Source organism: Sphaerodactylus townsendi, linkage group LG12, assembly GCF_021028975.2.
Source record: "Sphaerodactylus townsendi isolate TG3544 linkage group LG12, MPM_Stown_v2.3, whole genome shotgun sequence".
In the NCBI taxonomy this organism is placed as follows: domain Eukaryota; kingdom Metazoa; phylum Chordata; class Lepidosauria; order Squamata; family Sphaerodactylidae; genus Sphaerodactylus; species Sphaerodactylus townsendi.
In genome coordinates this window covers 51,551,922-51,564,639 of record NC_059436.1, presented here as the reverse complement: position 1 = coordinate 51,564,639, position 12,718 = coordinate 51,551,922, and the positions used below count along the sequence as shown (strand labels likewise).

The following is a 12,718-nucleotide window of genomic DNA, read 5'->3' as shown; positions in this document are numbered from 1 at the left end:
TTGCCCTGATTTCTACCTGCCGGAAGACTTTCCCTCTGTGAGCCGTGGCTGTGAATATGCTGGTGATTCCCTTCCAGGGAGTCACTGCGAGTCATGAGGGCCAAAGGCTGTTTATAGCCTGTTTAACTGTTCCAAACGCTCGGGCCTTAACTGCACAACCTCATGTTCTTGACCCCCATCTAAGTCCATCATGAAACTTGTTGACCAGACACACAGACCTTAAACTCCACGTGTAAAAAGCACCCCATTCAGATTTAAACCGTGAGGTGCAGGGAAAGGGATCTTAAACCAAAACTGCTCCGGAGAGTCACTAGTTGCCCAGTTGGGGAAACCCAGCATGTCCTCATGAGCTCCGTAGAAGTGGGGGGGGGGGGGGGTGGGGGGGGGGGGGGGGGGGGGGGGGGGGGGGTGGTGGTGGGGGGGGTGGGGGGGGGGGGGGGGCGGTGGGGGGGTGTGGTGGGGGGGGGGGGTGGTGGGGGGGGGGGGGGGGGTGGTGGGGGGGTGGGGGGGGGGGGGGGGGGGGTGGGGGGGGGGGGGGGTGGGGGGGGGGGGGGGTGGGGGGGGGGGGGGGTGGGGGGGGGGGGGGGTGGGGGGGGGGGGGGGTGGGGGGGGGGGGGGGTGGGGGGGGGGGGGGGTGGGGGGGGGGGGGGGTGGGGGGGGGGGGGGGTGGGGGGGGGGGGGGGTGGGGGGGGGGGGGGGTGGGGGGGGGGGGGGGTGGGGGGGGGGGGGGGTGGGGGGGGGGGGGGGTGGGGGGGGGGGGGGGTGGGGGGGGGGGGGGGTGGGGGGGGGGGGGGGTGGGGGGGGGGGGGGGTGGGGGGGGGGGGGGGTGGGGGGGGGGGGGGGTGGGGGGGGGGGGGGGTGGGGGGGGGGGGGGGTGGGGGGGGGGGGGGGTGGGGGGGGGGGGGGGTGGGGGGGGGGGGGGGTGGGGGGGGGGGGGGGTGGGGGGGGGGGGGGGTGGGGGGGGGGGGGGGTGGGGGGGGGGGGGGGTGGGGGGGGGGGGGGGTGGGGGGGGGGGGGGGTGGGGGGGGGGGGGGGTGGGGGGGGGGGGGGGTGGGGGGGGGGGGGGGTGGGGGGGGGGGGGGGTGGGGGGGGGGGGGGGTGGGGGGGGGGGGGGGTGGGGGGGGGGGGGGGTGGGGGGGGGGGGGGGTGGGGGGGGGGGGGGGTGGGGGGGGGGGGGGGTGGGGGGGGGGGGGGGTGGGGGGGGGGGGGGGTGGGGGGGGGGGGGGGTGGGGGGGGGGGGGGGTGGGGGGGGGGGGGGGTGGGGGGGGGGGGGGGTGGGGGGGGGGGGGGGTGGGGGGGGGGGGGGGTGGGGGGGGGGGGGGGTGGGGGGGGGGGGGGGTGGGGGGGGGGGGGGGTGGGGGGGGGGGGGGGTGGGGGGGGGGGGGGGTGGGGGGGGGGGGGGGTGGGGGGGGGGGGGGGTGGGGGGGGGGGGGGGTGGGGGGGGGGGGGGGTGGGGGGGGGGGGGGGTGGGGGGGGGGGGGGGTGGGGGGGGGGGGGGGTGGGGGGGGGGGGGGGTGGGGGGGGGGGGGGGTGGGGGGGGGGGGGGGTGGGGGGGGGGGGGGGTGGGGGGGGGGGGGGGTGGGGGGGGGGGGGGGTGGGGGGGGGGGGGGGTGGGGGGGGGGGGGGGTGGGGGGGGGGGGGGGTGGGGGGGGGGGGGGGTGGGGGGGGGGGGGGGTGGGGGGGGGGGGGGGTGGGGGGGGGGGGGGGTGGGGGGGGGGGGGGGTGGGGGGGGGGGGGGGTGGGGGGGGGGGGGGGTGGGGGGGGGGGGGGGTGGGGGGGGGGGGGGGTGGGGGGGGGGGGGGGTGGGGGGGGGGGGGGGTGGGGGGGGGGGGGGGTGGGGGGGGGGGGGGGTGGGGGGGGGGGGGGGTGGGGGGGGGGGGGGGTGGGGGGGGGGGGGGGTGGGGGGGGGGGGGGGTGGGGGGGGGGGGGGGTGGGGGGGGGGGGGGGTGGGGGGGGGGGGGGGTGGGGGGGGGGGGGGGTGGGGGGGGGGGGGGGTGGGGGGGGGGGGGGGTGGGGGGGGGGGGGGGTGGGGGGGGGGGGGGGTGGGGGGGGGGGGGGGTGGGGGGGGGGGGGGGTGGGGGGGGGGGGGGGTGGGGGGGGGGGGGGGTGGGGGGGGGGGGGGGTGGGGGGGGGGGGGGGTGGGGGGGGGGGGGGGTGGGGGGGGGGGGGGGTGGGGGGGGGGGGGGGTGGGGGGGGGGGGGGGTGGGGGGGGGGGGGGGTGGGGGGGGGGGGGGGTGGGGGGGGGGGGGGGTGGGGGGGGGGGGGGGTGGGGGGGGGGGGGGGTGGGGGGGGGGGGGGGTGGGGGGGGGGGGGGGTGGGGGGGGGGGGGGGTGGGGGGGGGGGGGGGTGGGGGGGGGGGGGGGTGGGGGGGGGGGGGGGTGGGGGGGGGGGGGGGTGGGGGGGGGGGGGGGTGGGGGGGGGGGGGGGTGGGGGGGGGGGGGGGTGGGGGGGGGGGGGGGTGGGGGGGGGGGGGGGTGGGGGGGGGGGGGGGTGGGGGGGGGGGGGGGTGGGGGGGGGGGGGGGTGGGGGGGGGGGGGGGTGGGGGGGGGGGGGGGTGGGGGGGGGGGGGGGTGGGGGGGGGGGGGGGTGGGGGGGGGGGGGGGTGGGGGGGGGGGGGGGTGGGGGGGGGGGGGGGTGGGGGGGGGGGGGGGTGGGGGGGGGGGGGGGTGGGGGGGGGGGGGGGTGGGGGGGGGGGGGGGTGGGGGGGGGGGGGGGTGGGGGGGGGGGGGGGTGGGGGGGGGGGGGGGTGGGGGGGGGGGGGGGTGGGGGGGGGGGGGGGTGGGGGGGGGGGGGGGTGGGGGGGGGGGGGGGTGGGGGGGGGGGGGGGTGGGGGGGGGGGGGGGTGGGGGGGGGGGGGGGTGGGGGGGGGGGGGGGTGGGGGGGGGGGGGGGTGGGGGGGGGGGGGGGTGGGGGGGGGGGGGGGTGGGGGGGGGGGGGGGTGGGGGGGGGGGGGGGTGGGGGGGGGGGGGGGTGGGGGGGGGGGGGGGTGGGGGGGGGGGGGGGTGGGGGGGGGGGGGGGTGGGGGGGGGGGGGGGTGGGGGGGGGGGGGGGTGGGGGGGGGGGGGGGTGGGGGGGGGGGGGGGTGGGGGGGGGGGGGGGTGGGGGGGGGGGGGGGTGGGGGGGGGGGGGGGTGGGGGGGGGGGGGGGTGGGGGGGGGGGGGGGTGGGGGGGGGGGGGGGTGGGGGGGGGGGGGGGTGGGGGGGGGGGGGGGTGGGGGGGGGGGGGGGTGGGGGGGGGGGGGGGTGGGGGGGGGGGGGGGTGGGGGGGGGGGGGGGTGGGGGGGGGGGGGGGTGGGGGGGGGGGGGGGTGGGGGGGGGGGGGGGTGGGGGGGGGGGGGGGTGGGGGGGGGGGGGGGTGGGGGGGGGGGGGGGTGGGGGGGGGGGGGGGTGGGGGGGGGGGGGGGTGGGGGGGGGGGGGGGTGGGGGGGGGGGGGGGTGGGGGGGGGGGGGGGTGGGGGGGGGGGGGGGTGGGGGGGGGGGGGGGTGGGGGGGGGGGGGGGTGGGGGGGGGGGGGGGTGGGGGGGGGGGGGGGTGGGGGGGGGGGGGGGTGGGGGGGGGGGGGGGTGGGGGGGGGGGGGGGTGGGGGGGGGGGGGGGTGGGGGGGGGGGGGGGTGGGGGGGGGGGGGGGTGGGGGGGGGGGGGGGTGGGGGGGGGGGGGGGTGGGGGGGGGGGGGGGTGGGGGGGGGGGGGGGTGGGGGGGGGGGGGGGTGGGGGGGGGGGGGGGTGGGGGGGGGGGGGGGTGGGGGGGGGGGGGGGTGGGGGGGGGGGGGGGTGGGGGGGGGGGGGGGTGGGGGGGGGGGGGGGTGGGGGGGGGGGGGGGTGGGGGGGGGGGGGGGTGGGGGGGGGGGGGGGTGGGGGGGGGGGGGGGTGGGGGGGGGGGGGGGTGGGGGGGGGGGGGGGTGGGGGGGGGGGGGGGTGGGGGGGGGGGGGGGTGGGGGGGGGGGGGGGTGGGGGGGGGGGGGGGTGGGGGGGGGGGGGGGTGGGGGGGGGGGGGGGTGGGGGGGGGGGGGGGTGGGGGGGGGGGGGGGTGGGGGGGGGGGGGGGTGGGGGGGGGGGGGGGTGGGGGGGGGGGGGGGTGGGGGGGGGGGGGGGTGGGGGGGGGGGGGGGTGGGGGGGGGGGGGGGTGGGGGGGGGGGGGGGTGGGGGGGGGGGGGGGTGGGGGGGGGGGGGGGTGGGGGGGGGGGGGGGTGGGGGGGGGGGGGGGTGGGGGGGGGGGGGGGTGGGGGGGGGGGGGGGTGGGGGGGGGGGGGGGTGGGGGGGGGGGGGGGTGGGGGGGGGGGGGGGTGGGGGGGGGGGGGGGTGGGGGGGGGGGGGGGTGGGGGGGGGGGGGGGTGGGGGGGGGGGGGGGTGGGGGGGGGGGGGGGTGGGGGGGGGGGGGGGTGGGGGGGGGGGGGGGTGGGGGGGGGGGGGGGTGGGGGGGGGGGGGGGTGGGGGGGGGGGGGGGTGGGGGGGGGGGGGGGTGGGGGGGGGGGGGGGTGGGGGGGGGGGGGGGTGGGGGGGGGGGGGGGTGGGGGGGGGGGGGGGTGGGGGGGGGGGGGGGTGGGGGGGGGGGGGGGTGGGGGGGGGGGGGGGTGGGGGGGGGGGGGGGTGGGGGGGGGGGGGGGTGGGGGGGGGGGGGGGTGGGGGGGGGGGGGGGTGGGGGGGGGGGGGGGTGGGGGGGGGGGGGGGTGGGGGGGGGGGGGGGTGGGGGGGGGGGGGGGTGGGGGGGGGGGGGGGTGGGGGGGGGGGGGGGTGGGGGGGGGGGGGGGTGGGGGGGGGGGGGGGTGGGGGGGGGGGGGGGTGGGGGGGGGGGGGGGTGGGGGGGGGGGGGGGTGGGGGGGGGGGGGGGTGGGGGGGGGGGGGGGTGGGGGGGGGGGGGGGTGGGGGGGGGGGGGGGTGGGGGGGGGGGGGGGTGGGGGGGGGGGGGGGTGGGGGGGGGGGGGGGTGGGGGGGGGGGGGGGTGGGGGGGGGGGGGGGTGGGGGGGGGGGGGGGTGGGGGGGGGGGGGGGTGGGGGGGGGGGGGGGTGGGGGGGGGGGGGGGTGGGGGGGGGGGGGGGTGGGGGGGGGGGGGGGTGGGGGGGGGGGGGGGTGGGGGGGGGGGGGGGTGGGGGGGGGGGGGGGTGGGGGGGGGGGGGGGTGGGGGGGGGGGGGGGTGGGGGGGGGGGGGGGTGGGGGGGGGGGGGGGTGGGGGGGGGGGGGGGTGGGGGGGGGGGGGGGTGGGGGGGGGGGGGGGTGGGGGGGGGGGGGGGTGGGGGGGGGGGGGGGTGGGGGGGGGGGGGGGTGGGGGGGGGGGGGGGTGGGGGGGGGGGGGGGTGGGGGGGGGGGGGGGTGGGGGGGGGGGGGGGTGGGGGGGGGGGGGGGTGGGGGGGGGGGGGGGTGGGGGGGGGGGGGGGTGGGGGGGGGGGGGGGTGGGGGGGGGGGGGGGTGGGGGGGGGGGGGGGTGGGGGGGGGGGGGGGTGGGGGGGGGGGGGGGTGGGGGGGGGGGGGGGTGGGGGGGGGGGGGGGTGGGGGGGGGGGGGGGTGGGGGGGGGGGGGGGTGGGGGGGGGGGGGGGTGGGGGGGGGGGGGGGTGGGGGGGGGGGGGGGTGGGGGGGGGGGGGGGTGGGGGGGGGGGGGGGTGGGGGGGGGGGGGGGTGGGGGGGGGGGGGGGTGGGGGGGGGGGGGGGTGGGGGGGGGGGGGGGTGGGGGGGGGGGGGGGTGGGGGGGGGGGGGGGTGGGGGGGGGGGGGGGTGGGGGGGGGGGGGGGTGGGGGGGGGGGGGGGTGGGGGGGGGGGGGGGTGGGGGGGGGGGGGGGTGGGGGGGGGGGGGGGTGGGGGGGGGGGGGGGTGGGGGGGGGGGGGGGTGGGGGGGGGGGGGGGTGGGGGGGGGGGGGGGTGGGGGGGGGGGGGGGTGGGGGGGGGGGGGGGTGGGGGGGGGGGGGGGTGGGGGGGGGGGGGGGTGGGGGGGGGGGGGGGTGGGGGGGGGGGGGGGTGGGGGGGGGGGGGGGTGGGGGGGGGGGGGGGTGGGGGGGGGGGGGGGTGGGGGGGGGGGGGGGTGGGGGGGGGGGGGGGTGGGGGGGGGGGGGGGTGGGGGGGGGGGGGGGTGGGGGGGGGGGGGGGTGGGGGGGGGGGGGGGTGGGGGGGGGGGGGGGTGGGGGGGGGGGGGGGTGGGGGGGGGGGGGGGTGGGGGGGGGGGGGGGTGGGGGGGGGGGGGGGTGGGGGGGGGGGGGGGTGGGGGGGGGGGGGGGTGGGGGGGGGGGGGGGTGGGGGGGGGGGGGGGTGGGGGGGGGGGGGGGTGGGGGGGGGGGGGGGTGGGGGGGGGGGGGGGTGGGGGGGGGGGGGGGTGGGGGGGGGGGGGGGTGGGGGGGGGGGGGGGTGGGGGGGGGGGGGGGTGGGGGGGGGGGGGGGTGGGGGGGGGGGGGGGTGGGGGGGGGGGGGGGTGGGGGGGGGGGGGGGTGGGGGGGGGGGGGGGTGGGGGGGGGGGGGGGTGGGGGGGGGGGGGGGTGGGGGGGGGGGGGGGTGGGGGGGGGGGGGGGTGGGGGGGGGGGGGGGTGGGGGGGGGGGGGGGTGGGGGGGGGGGGGGGTGGGGGGGGGGGGGGGTGGGGGGGGGGGGGGGTGGGGGGGGGGGGGGGTGGGGGGGGGGGGGGGTGGGGGGGGGGGGGGGTGGGGGGGGGGGGGGGTGGGGGGGGGGGGGGGTGGGGGGGGGGGGGGGTGGGGGGGGGGGGGGGTGGGGGGGGGGGGGGGTGGGGGGGGGGGGGGGTGGGGGGGGGGGGGGGTGGGGGGGGGGGGGGGTGGGGGGGGGGGGGGGTGGGGGGGGGGGGGGGTGGGGGGGGGGGGGGGTGGGGGGGGGGGGGGGTGGGGGGGGGGGGGGGTGGGGGGGGGGGGGGGTGGGGGGGGGGGGGGGTGGGGGGGGGGGGGGGTGGGGGGGGGGGGGGGTGGGGGGGGGGGGGGGTGGGGGGGGGGGGGGGTGGGGGGGGGGGGGGGTGGGGGGGGGGGGGGGTGGGGGGGGGGGGGGGTGGGGGGGGGGGGGGGTGGGGGGGGGGGGGGGTGGGGGGGGGGGGGGGTGGGGGGGGGGGGGGGTGGGGGGGGGGGGGGGTGGGGGGGGGGGGGGGTGGGGGGGGGGGGGGGTGGGGGGGGGGGGGGGTGGGGGGGGGGGGGGGTGGGGGGGGGGGGGGGTGGGGGGGGGGGGGGGTGGGGGGGGGGGGGGGTGGGGGGGGGGGGGGGTGGGGGGGGGGGGGGGTGGGGGGGGGGGGGGGTGGGGGGGGGGGGGGGTGGGGGGGGGGGGGGGTGGGGGGGGGGGGGGGTGGGGGGGGGGGGGGGTGGGGGGGGGGGGGGGTGGGGGGGGGGGGGGGTGGGGGGGGGGGGGGGTGGGGGGGGGGGGGGGTGGGGGGGGGGGGGGGTGGGGGGGGGGGGGGGTGGGGGGGGGGGGGGGTGGGGGGGGGGGGGGGTGGGGGGGGGGGGGGGTGGGGGGGGGGGGGGGTGGGGGGGGGGGGGGGTGGGGGGGGGGGGGGGTGGGGGGGGGGGGGGGTGGGGGGGGGGGGGGGTGGGGGGGGGGGGGGGTGGGGGGGGGGGGGGGTGGGGGGGGGGGGGGGTGGGGGGGGGGGGGGGTGGGGGGGGGGGGGGGTGGGGGGGGGGGGGGGTGGGGGGGGGGGGGGGTGGGGGGGGGGGGGGGTGGGGGGGGGGGGGGGTGGGGGGGGGGGGGGGTGGGGGGGGGGGGGGGTGGGGGGGGGGGGGGGTGGGGGGGGGGGGGGGTGGGGGGGGGGGGGGGTGGGGGGGGGGGGGGGTGGGGGGGGGGGGGGGTGGGGGGGGGGGGGGGTGGGGGGGGGGGGGGGTGGGGGGGGGGGGGGGTGGGGGGGGGGGGGGGTGGGGGGGGGGGGGGGTGGGGGGGGGGGGGGGTGGGGGGGGGGGGGGGTGGGGGGGGGGGGGGGTGGGGGGGGGGGGGGGTGGGGGGGGGGGGGGGTGGGGGGGGGGGGGGGTGGGGGGGGGGGGGGGTGGGGGGGGGGGGGGGTGGGGGGGGGGGGGGGTGGGGGGGGGGGGGGGTGGGGGGGGGGGGGGGTGGGGGGGGGGGGGGGTGGGGGGGGGGGGGGGTGGGGGGGGGGGGGGGTGGGGGGGGGGGGGGGTGGGGGGGGGGGGGGGTGGGGGGGGGGGGGGGTGGGGGGGGGGGGGGGTGGGGGGGGGGGGGGGTGGGGGGGGGGGGGGGTGGGGGGGGGGGGGGGTGGGGGGGGGGGGGGGTGGGGGGGGGGGGGGGTGGGGGGGGGGGGGGGTGGGGGGGGGGGGGGGTGGGGGGGGGGGGGGGTGGGGGGGGGGGGGGGTGGGGGGGGGGGGGGGTGGGGGGGGGGGGGGGTGGGGGGGGGGGGGGGTGGGGGGGGGGGGGGGTGGGGGGGGGGGGGGGTGGGGGGGGGGGGGGGTGGGGGGGGGGGGGGGTGGGGGGGGGGGGGGGTGGGGGGGGGGGGGGGTGGGGGGGGGGGGGGGTGGGGGGGGGGGGGGGTGGGGGGGGGGGGGGGTGGGGGGGGGGGGGGGTGGGGGGGGGGGGGGGTGGGGGGGGGGGGGGGTGGGGGGGGGGGGGGGTGGGGGGGGGGGGGGGTGGGGGGGGGGGGGGGTGGGGGGGGGGGGGGGTGGGGGGGGGGGGGGGTGGGGGGGGGGGGGGGTGGGGGGGGGGGGGGGTGGGGGGGGGGGGGGGTGGGGGGGGGGGGGGGTGGGGGGGGGGGGGGGTGGGGGGGGGGGGGGGTGGGGGGGGGGGGGGGTGGGGGGGGGGGGGGGTGGGGGGGGGGGGGGGTGGGGGGGGGGGGGGGTGGGGGGGGGGGGGGGTGGGGGGGGGGGGGGGTGGGGGGGGGGGGGGGTGGGGGGGGGGGGGGGTGGGGGGGGGGGGGGGTGGGGGGGGGGGGGGGTGGGGGGGGGGGGGGGTGGGGGGGGGGGGGGGTGGGGGGGGGGGGGGGTGGGGGGGGGGGGGGGTGGGGGGGGGGGGGGGTGGGGGGGGGGGGGGGTGGGGGGGGGGGGGGGTGGGGGGGGGGGGGGGTGGGGGGGGGGGGGGGTGGGGGGGGGGGGGGGTGGGGGGGGGGGGGGGTGGGGGGGGGGGGGGGTGGGGGGGGGGGGGGGTGGGGGGGGGGGGGGGTGGGGGGGGGGGGGGGTGGGGGGGGGGGGGGGTGGGGGGGGGGGGGGGTGGGGGGGGGGGGGGGTGGGGGGGGGGGGGGGTGGGGGGGGGGGGGGGTGGGGGGGGGGGGGGGTGGGGGGGGGGGGGGGTGGGGGGGGGGGGGGGTGGGGGGGGGGGGGGGTGGGGGGGGGGGGGGGTGGGGGGGGGGGGGGGTGGGGGGGGGGGGGGGTGGGGGGGGGGGGGGGTGGGGGGGGGGGGGGGTGGGGGGGGGGGGGGGTGGGGGGGGGGGGGGGTGGGGGGGGGGGGGGGTGGGGGGGGGGGGGGGTGGGGGGGGGGGGGGGTGGGGGGGGGGGGGGGTGGGGGGGGGGGGGGGTGGGGGGGGGGGGGGGTGGGGGGGGGGGGGGGTGGGGGGGGGGGGGGGTGGGGGGGGGGGGGGGTGGGGGGGGGGGGGGGTGGGGGGGGGGGGGGGTGGGGGGGGGGGGGGGTGGGGGGGGGGGGGGGTGGGGGGGGGGGGGGGTGGGGGGGGGGGGGGGTGGGGGGGGGGGGGGGTGGGGGGGGGGGGGGGTGGGGGGGGGGGGGGGTGGGGGGGGGGGGGGGTGGGGGGGGGGGGGGGTGGGGGGGGGGGGGGGTGGGGGGGGGGGGGGGTGGGGGGGGGGGGGGGTGGGGGGGGGGGGGGGTGGGGGGGGGGGGGGGTGGGGGGGGGGGGGGGTGGGGGGGGGGGGGGGTGGGGGGGGGGGGGGGTGGGGGGGGGGGGGGGTGGGGGGGGGGGGGGGTGGGGGGGGGGGGGGGTGGGGGGGGGGGGGGGTGGGGGGGGGGGGGGGTGGGGGGGGGGGGGGGTGGGGGGGGGGGGGGGTGGGGGGGGGGGGGGGTGGGGGGGGGGGGGGGTGGGGGGGGGGGGGGGTGGGGGGGGGGGGGGGTGGGGGGGGGGGGGGGTGGGGGGGGGGGGGGGTGGGGGGGGGGGGGGGTGGGGGGGGGGGGGGGTGGGGGGGGGGGGGGGTGGGGGGGGGGGGGGGTGGGGGGGGGGGGGGGTGGGGGGGGGGGGGGGTGGGGGGGGGGGGGGGTGGGGGGGGGGGGGGGTGGGGGGGGGGGGGGGTGGGGGGGGGGGGGGGTGGGGGGGGGGGGGGGTGGGGGGGGGGGGGGGTGGGGGGGGGGGGGGGTGGGGGGGGGGGGGGGTGGGGGGGGGGGGGGGTGGGGGGGGGGGGGGGTGGGGGGGGGGGGGGGTGGGGGGGGGGGGGGGTGGGGGGGGGGGGGGGTGGGGGGGGGGGGGGGTGGGGGGGGGGGGGGGTGGGGGGGGGGGGGGGTGGGGGGGGGGGGGGGTGGGGGGGGGGGGGGGTGGGGGGGGGGGGGGGTGGGGGGGGGGGGGGGTGGGGGGGGGGGGGGGTGGGGGGGGGGGGGGGTGGGGGGGGGGGGGGGTGGGGGGGGGGGGGGGTGGGGGGGGGGGGGGGTGGGGGGGGGGGGGGGTGGGGGGGGGGGGGGGTGGGGGGGGGGGGGGGTGGGGGGGGGGGGGGGTGGGGGGGGGGGGGGGTGGGGGGGGGGGGGGGTGGGGGGGGGGGGGGGTGGGGGGGGGGGGGGGTGGGGGGGGGGGGGGGTGGGGGGGGGGGGGGGTGGGGGGGGGGGGGGGTGGGGGGGGGGGGGGGTGGGGGGGGGGGGGGGTGGGGGGGGGGGGGGGTGGGGGGGGGGGGGGGTGGGGGGGGGGGGGGGTGGGGGGGGGGGGGGGTGGGGGGGGGGGGGGGTGGGGGGGGGGGGGGGTGGGGGGGGGGGGGGGTGGGGGGGGGGGGGGGTGGGGGGGGGGGGGGGTGGGGGGGGGGGGGGGTGGGGGGGGGGGGGGGTGGGGGGGGGGGGGGGTGGGGGGGGGGGGGGGTGGGGGGGGGGGGGGGTGGGGGGGGGGGGGGGTGGGGGGGGGGGGGGGTGGGGGGGGGGGGGGGTGGGGGGGGGGGGGGGTGGGGGGGGGGGGGGGTGGGGGGGGGGGGGGGTGGGGGGGGGGGGGGGTGGGGGGGGGGGGGGGTGGGGGGGGGGGGGGGTGGGGGGGGGGGGGGGTGGGGGGGGGGGGGGGTGGGGGGGGGGGGGGGTGGGGGGGGGGGGGGGTGGGGGGGGGGGGGGGTGGGGGGGGGGGGGGGTGGGGGGGGGGGGGGGTGGGGGGGGGGGGGGGTGGGGGGGGGGGGGGGTGGGGGGGGGGGGGGGTGGGGGGGGGGGGGGGTGGGGGGGGGGGGGGGTGGGGGGGGGGGGGGGTGGGGGGGGGGGGGGGTGGGGGGGGGGGGGGGTGGGGGGGGGGGGGGGTGGGGGGGGGGGGGGGTGGGGGGGGGGGGGGGTGGGGGGGGGGGGGGGTGGGGGGGGGGGGGGGTGGGGGGGGGGGGGGGTGGGGGGGGGGGGGGGTGGGGGGGGGGGGGGGTGGGGGGGGGGGGGGGTGGGGGGGGGGGGGGGTGGGGGGGGGGGGGGGTGGGGGGGGGGGGGGGTGGGGGGGGGGGGGGGTGGGGGGGGGGGGGGGTGGGGGGGGGGGGGGGTGGGGGGGGGGGGGGGTGGGGGGGGGGGGGGGTGGGGGGGGGGGGGGGTGGGGGGGGGGGGGGGTGGGGGGGGGGGGGGGTGGGGGGGGGGGGGGGTGGGGGGGGGGGGGGGTGGGGGGGGGGGGGGGTGGGGGGGGGGGGGGGTGGGGGGGGGGGGGGGTGGGGGGGGGGGGGGGTGGGGGGGGGGGGGGGTGGGGGGGGGGGGGGGTGGGGGGGGGGGGGGGTGGGGGGGGGGGGGGGTGGGGGGGGGGGGGGGTGGGGGGGGGGGGGGGTGGGGGGGGGGGGGGGTGGGGGGGGGGGGGGGTGGGGGGGGGGGGGGGTGGGGGGGGGGGGGGGTGGGGGGGGGGGGGGGTGGGGGGGGGGGGGGGTGGGGGGGGGGGGGGGTGGGGGGGGGGGGGGGTGGGGGGGGGGGGGGGTGGGGGGGGGGGGGGGTGGGGGGGGGGGGGGGTGGGGGGGGGGGGGGGTGGGGGGGGGGGGGGGTGGGGGGGGGGGGGGGTGGGGGGGGGGGGGGGTGGGGGGGGGGGGGGGTGGGGGGGGGGGGGGGTGGGGGGGGGGGGGGGTGGGGGGGGGGGGGGGTGGGGGGGGGGGGGGGTGGGGGGGGGGGGGGGTGGGGGGGGGGGGGGGTGGGGGGGGGGGGGGGTGGGGGGGGGGGGGGGTGGGGGGGGGGGGGGGTGGGGGGGGGGGGGGGTGGGGGGGGGGGGGGGTGGGGGGGGGGGGGGGTGGGGGGGGGGGGGGGTGGGGGGGGGGGGGGGTGGGGGGGGGGGGGGGTGGGGGGGGGGGGGGGTGGGGGGGGGGGGGGGTGGGGGGGGGGGGGGGTGGGGGGGGGGGGGGGTGGGGGGGGGGGGGGGTGGGGGGGGGGGGGGGTGGGGGGGGGGGGGGGTGGGGGGGGGGGGGGGTGGGGGGGGGGGGGGGTGGGGGGGGGGGGGGGTGGGGGGGGGGGGGGGTGGGGGGGGGGGGGGGTGGGGGGGGGGGGGGGTGGGGGGGGGGGGGGGTGGGGGGGGGGGGGGGTGGGGGGGGGGGGGGGTGGGGGGGGGGGGGGGTGGGGGGGGGGGGGGGTGGGGGGGGGGGGGGGTGGGGGGGGGGGGGGGTGGGGGGGGGGGGGGGTGGGGGGGGGGGGGGGTGGGGGGGGGGGGGGGTGGGGGGGGGGGGGGGTGGGGGGGGGGGGGGGTGG

General features: G+C 92.5%; 1 protein-coding gene across 1 annotated transcript in view; it reads right to left on the bottom strand.

The window, feature by feature from the left end:
• Window positions 1-12,718, bottom strand: part of MIGA2 (mitoguardin 2) — a 60,216-nt gene that overhangs the window by 14,551 nt on the left and 32,947 nt on the right. The window lies entirely within an intron of this gene.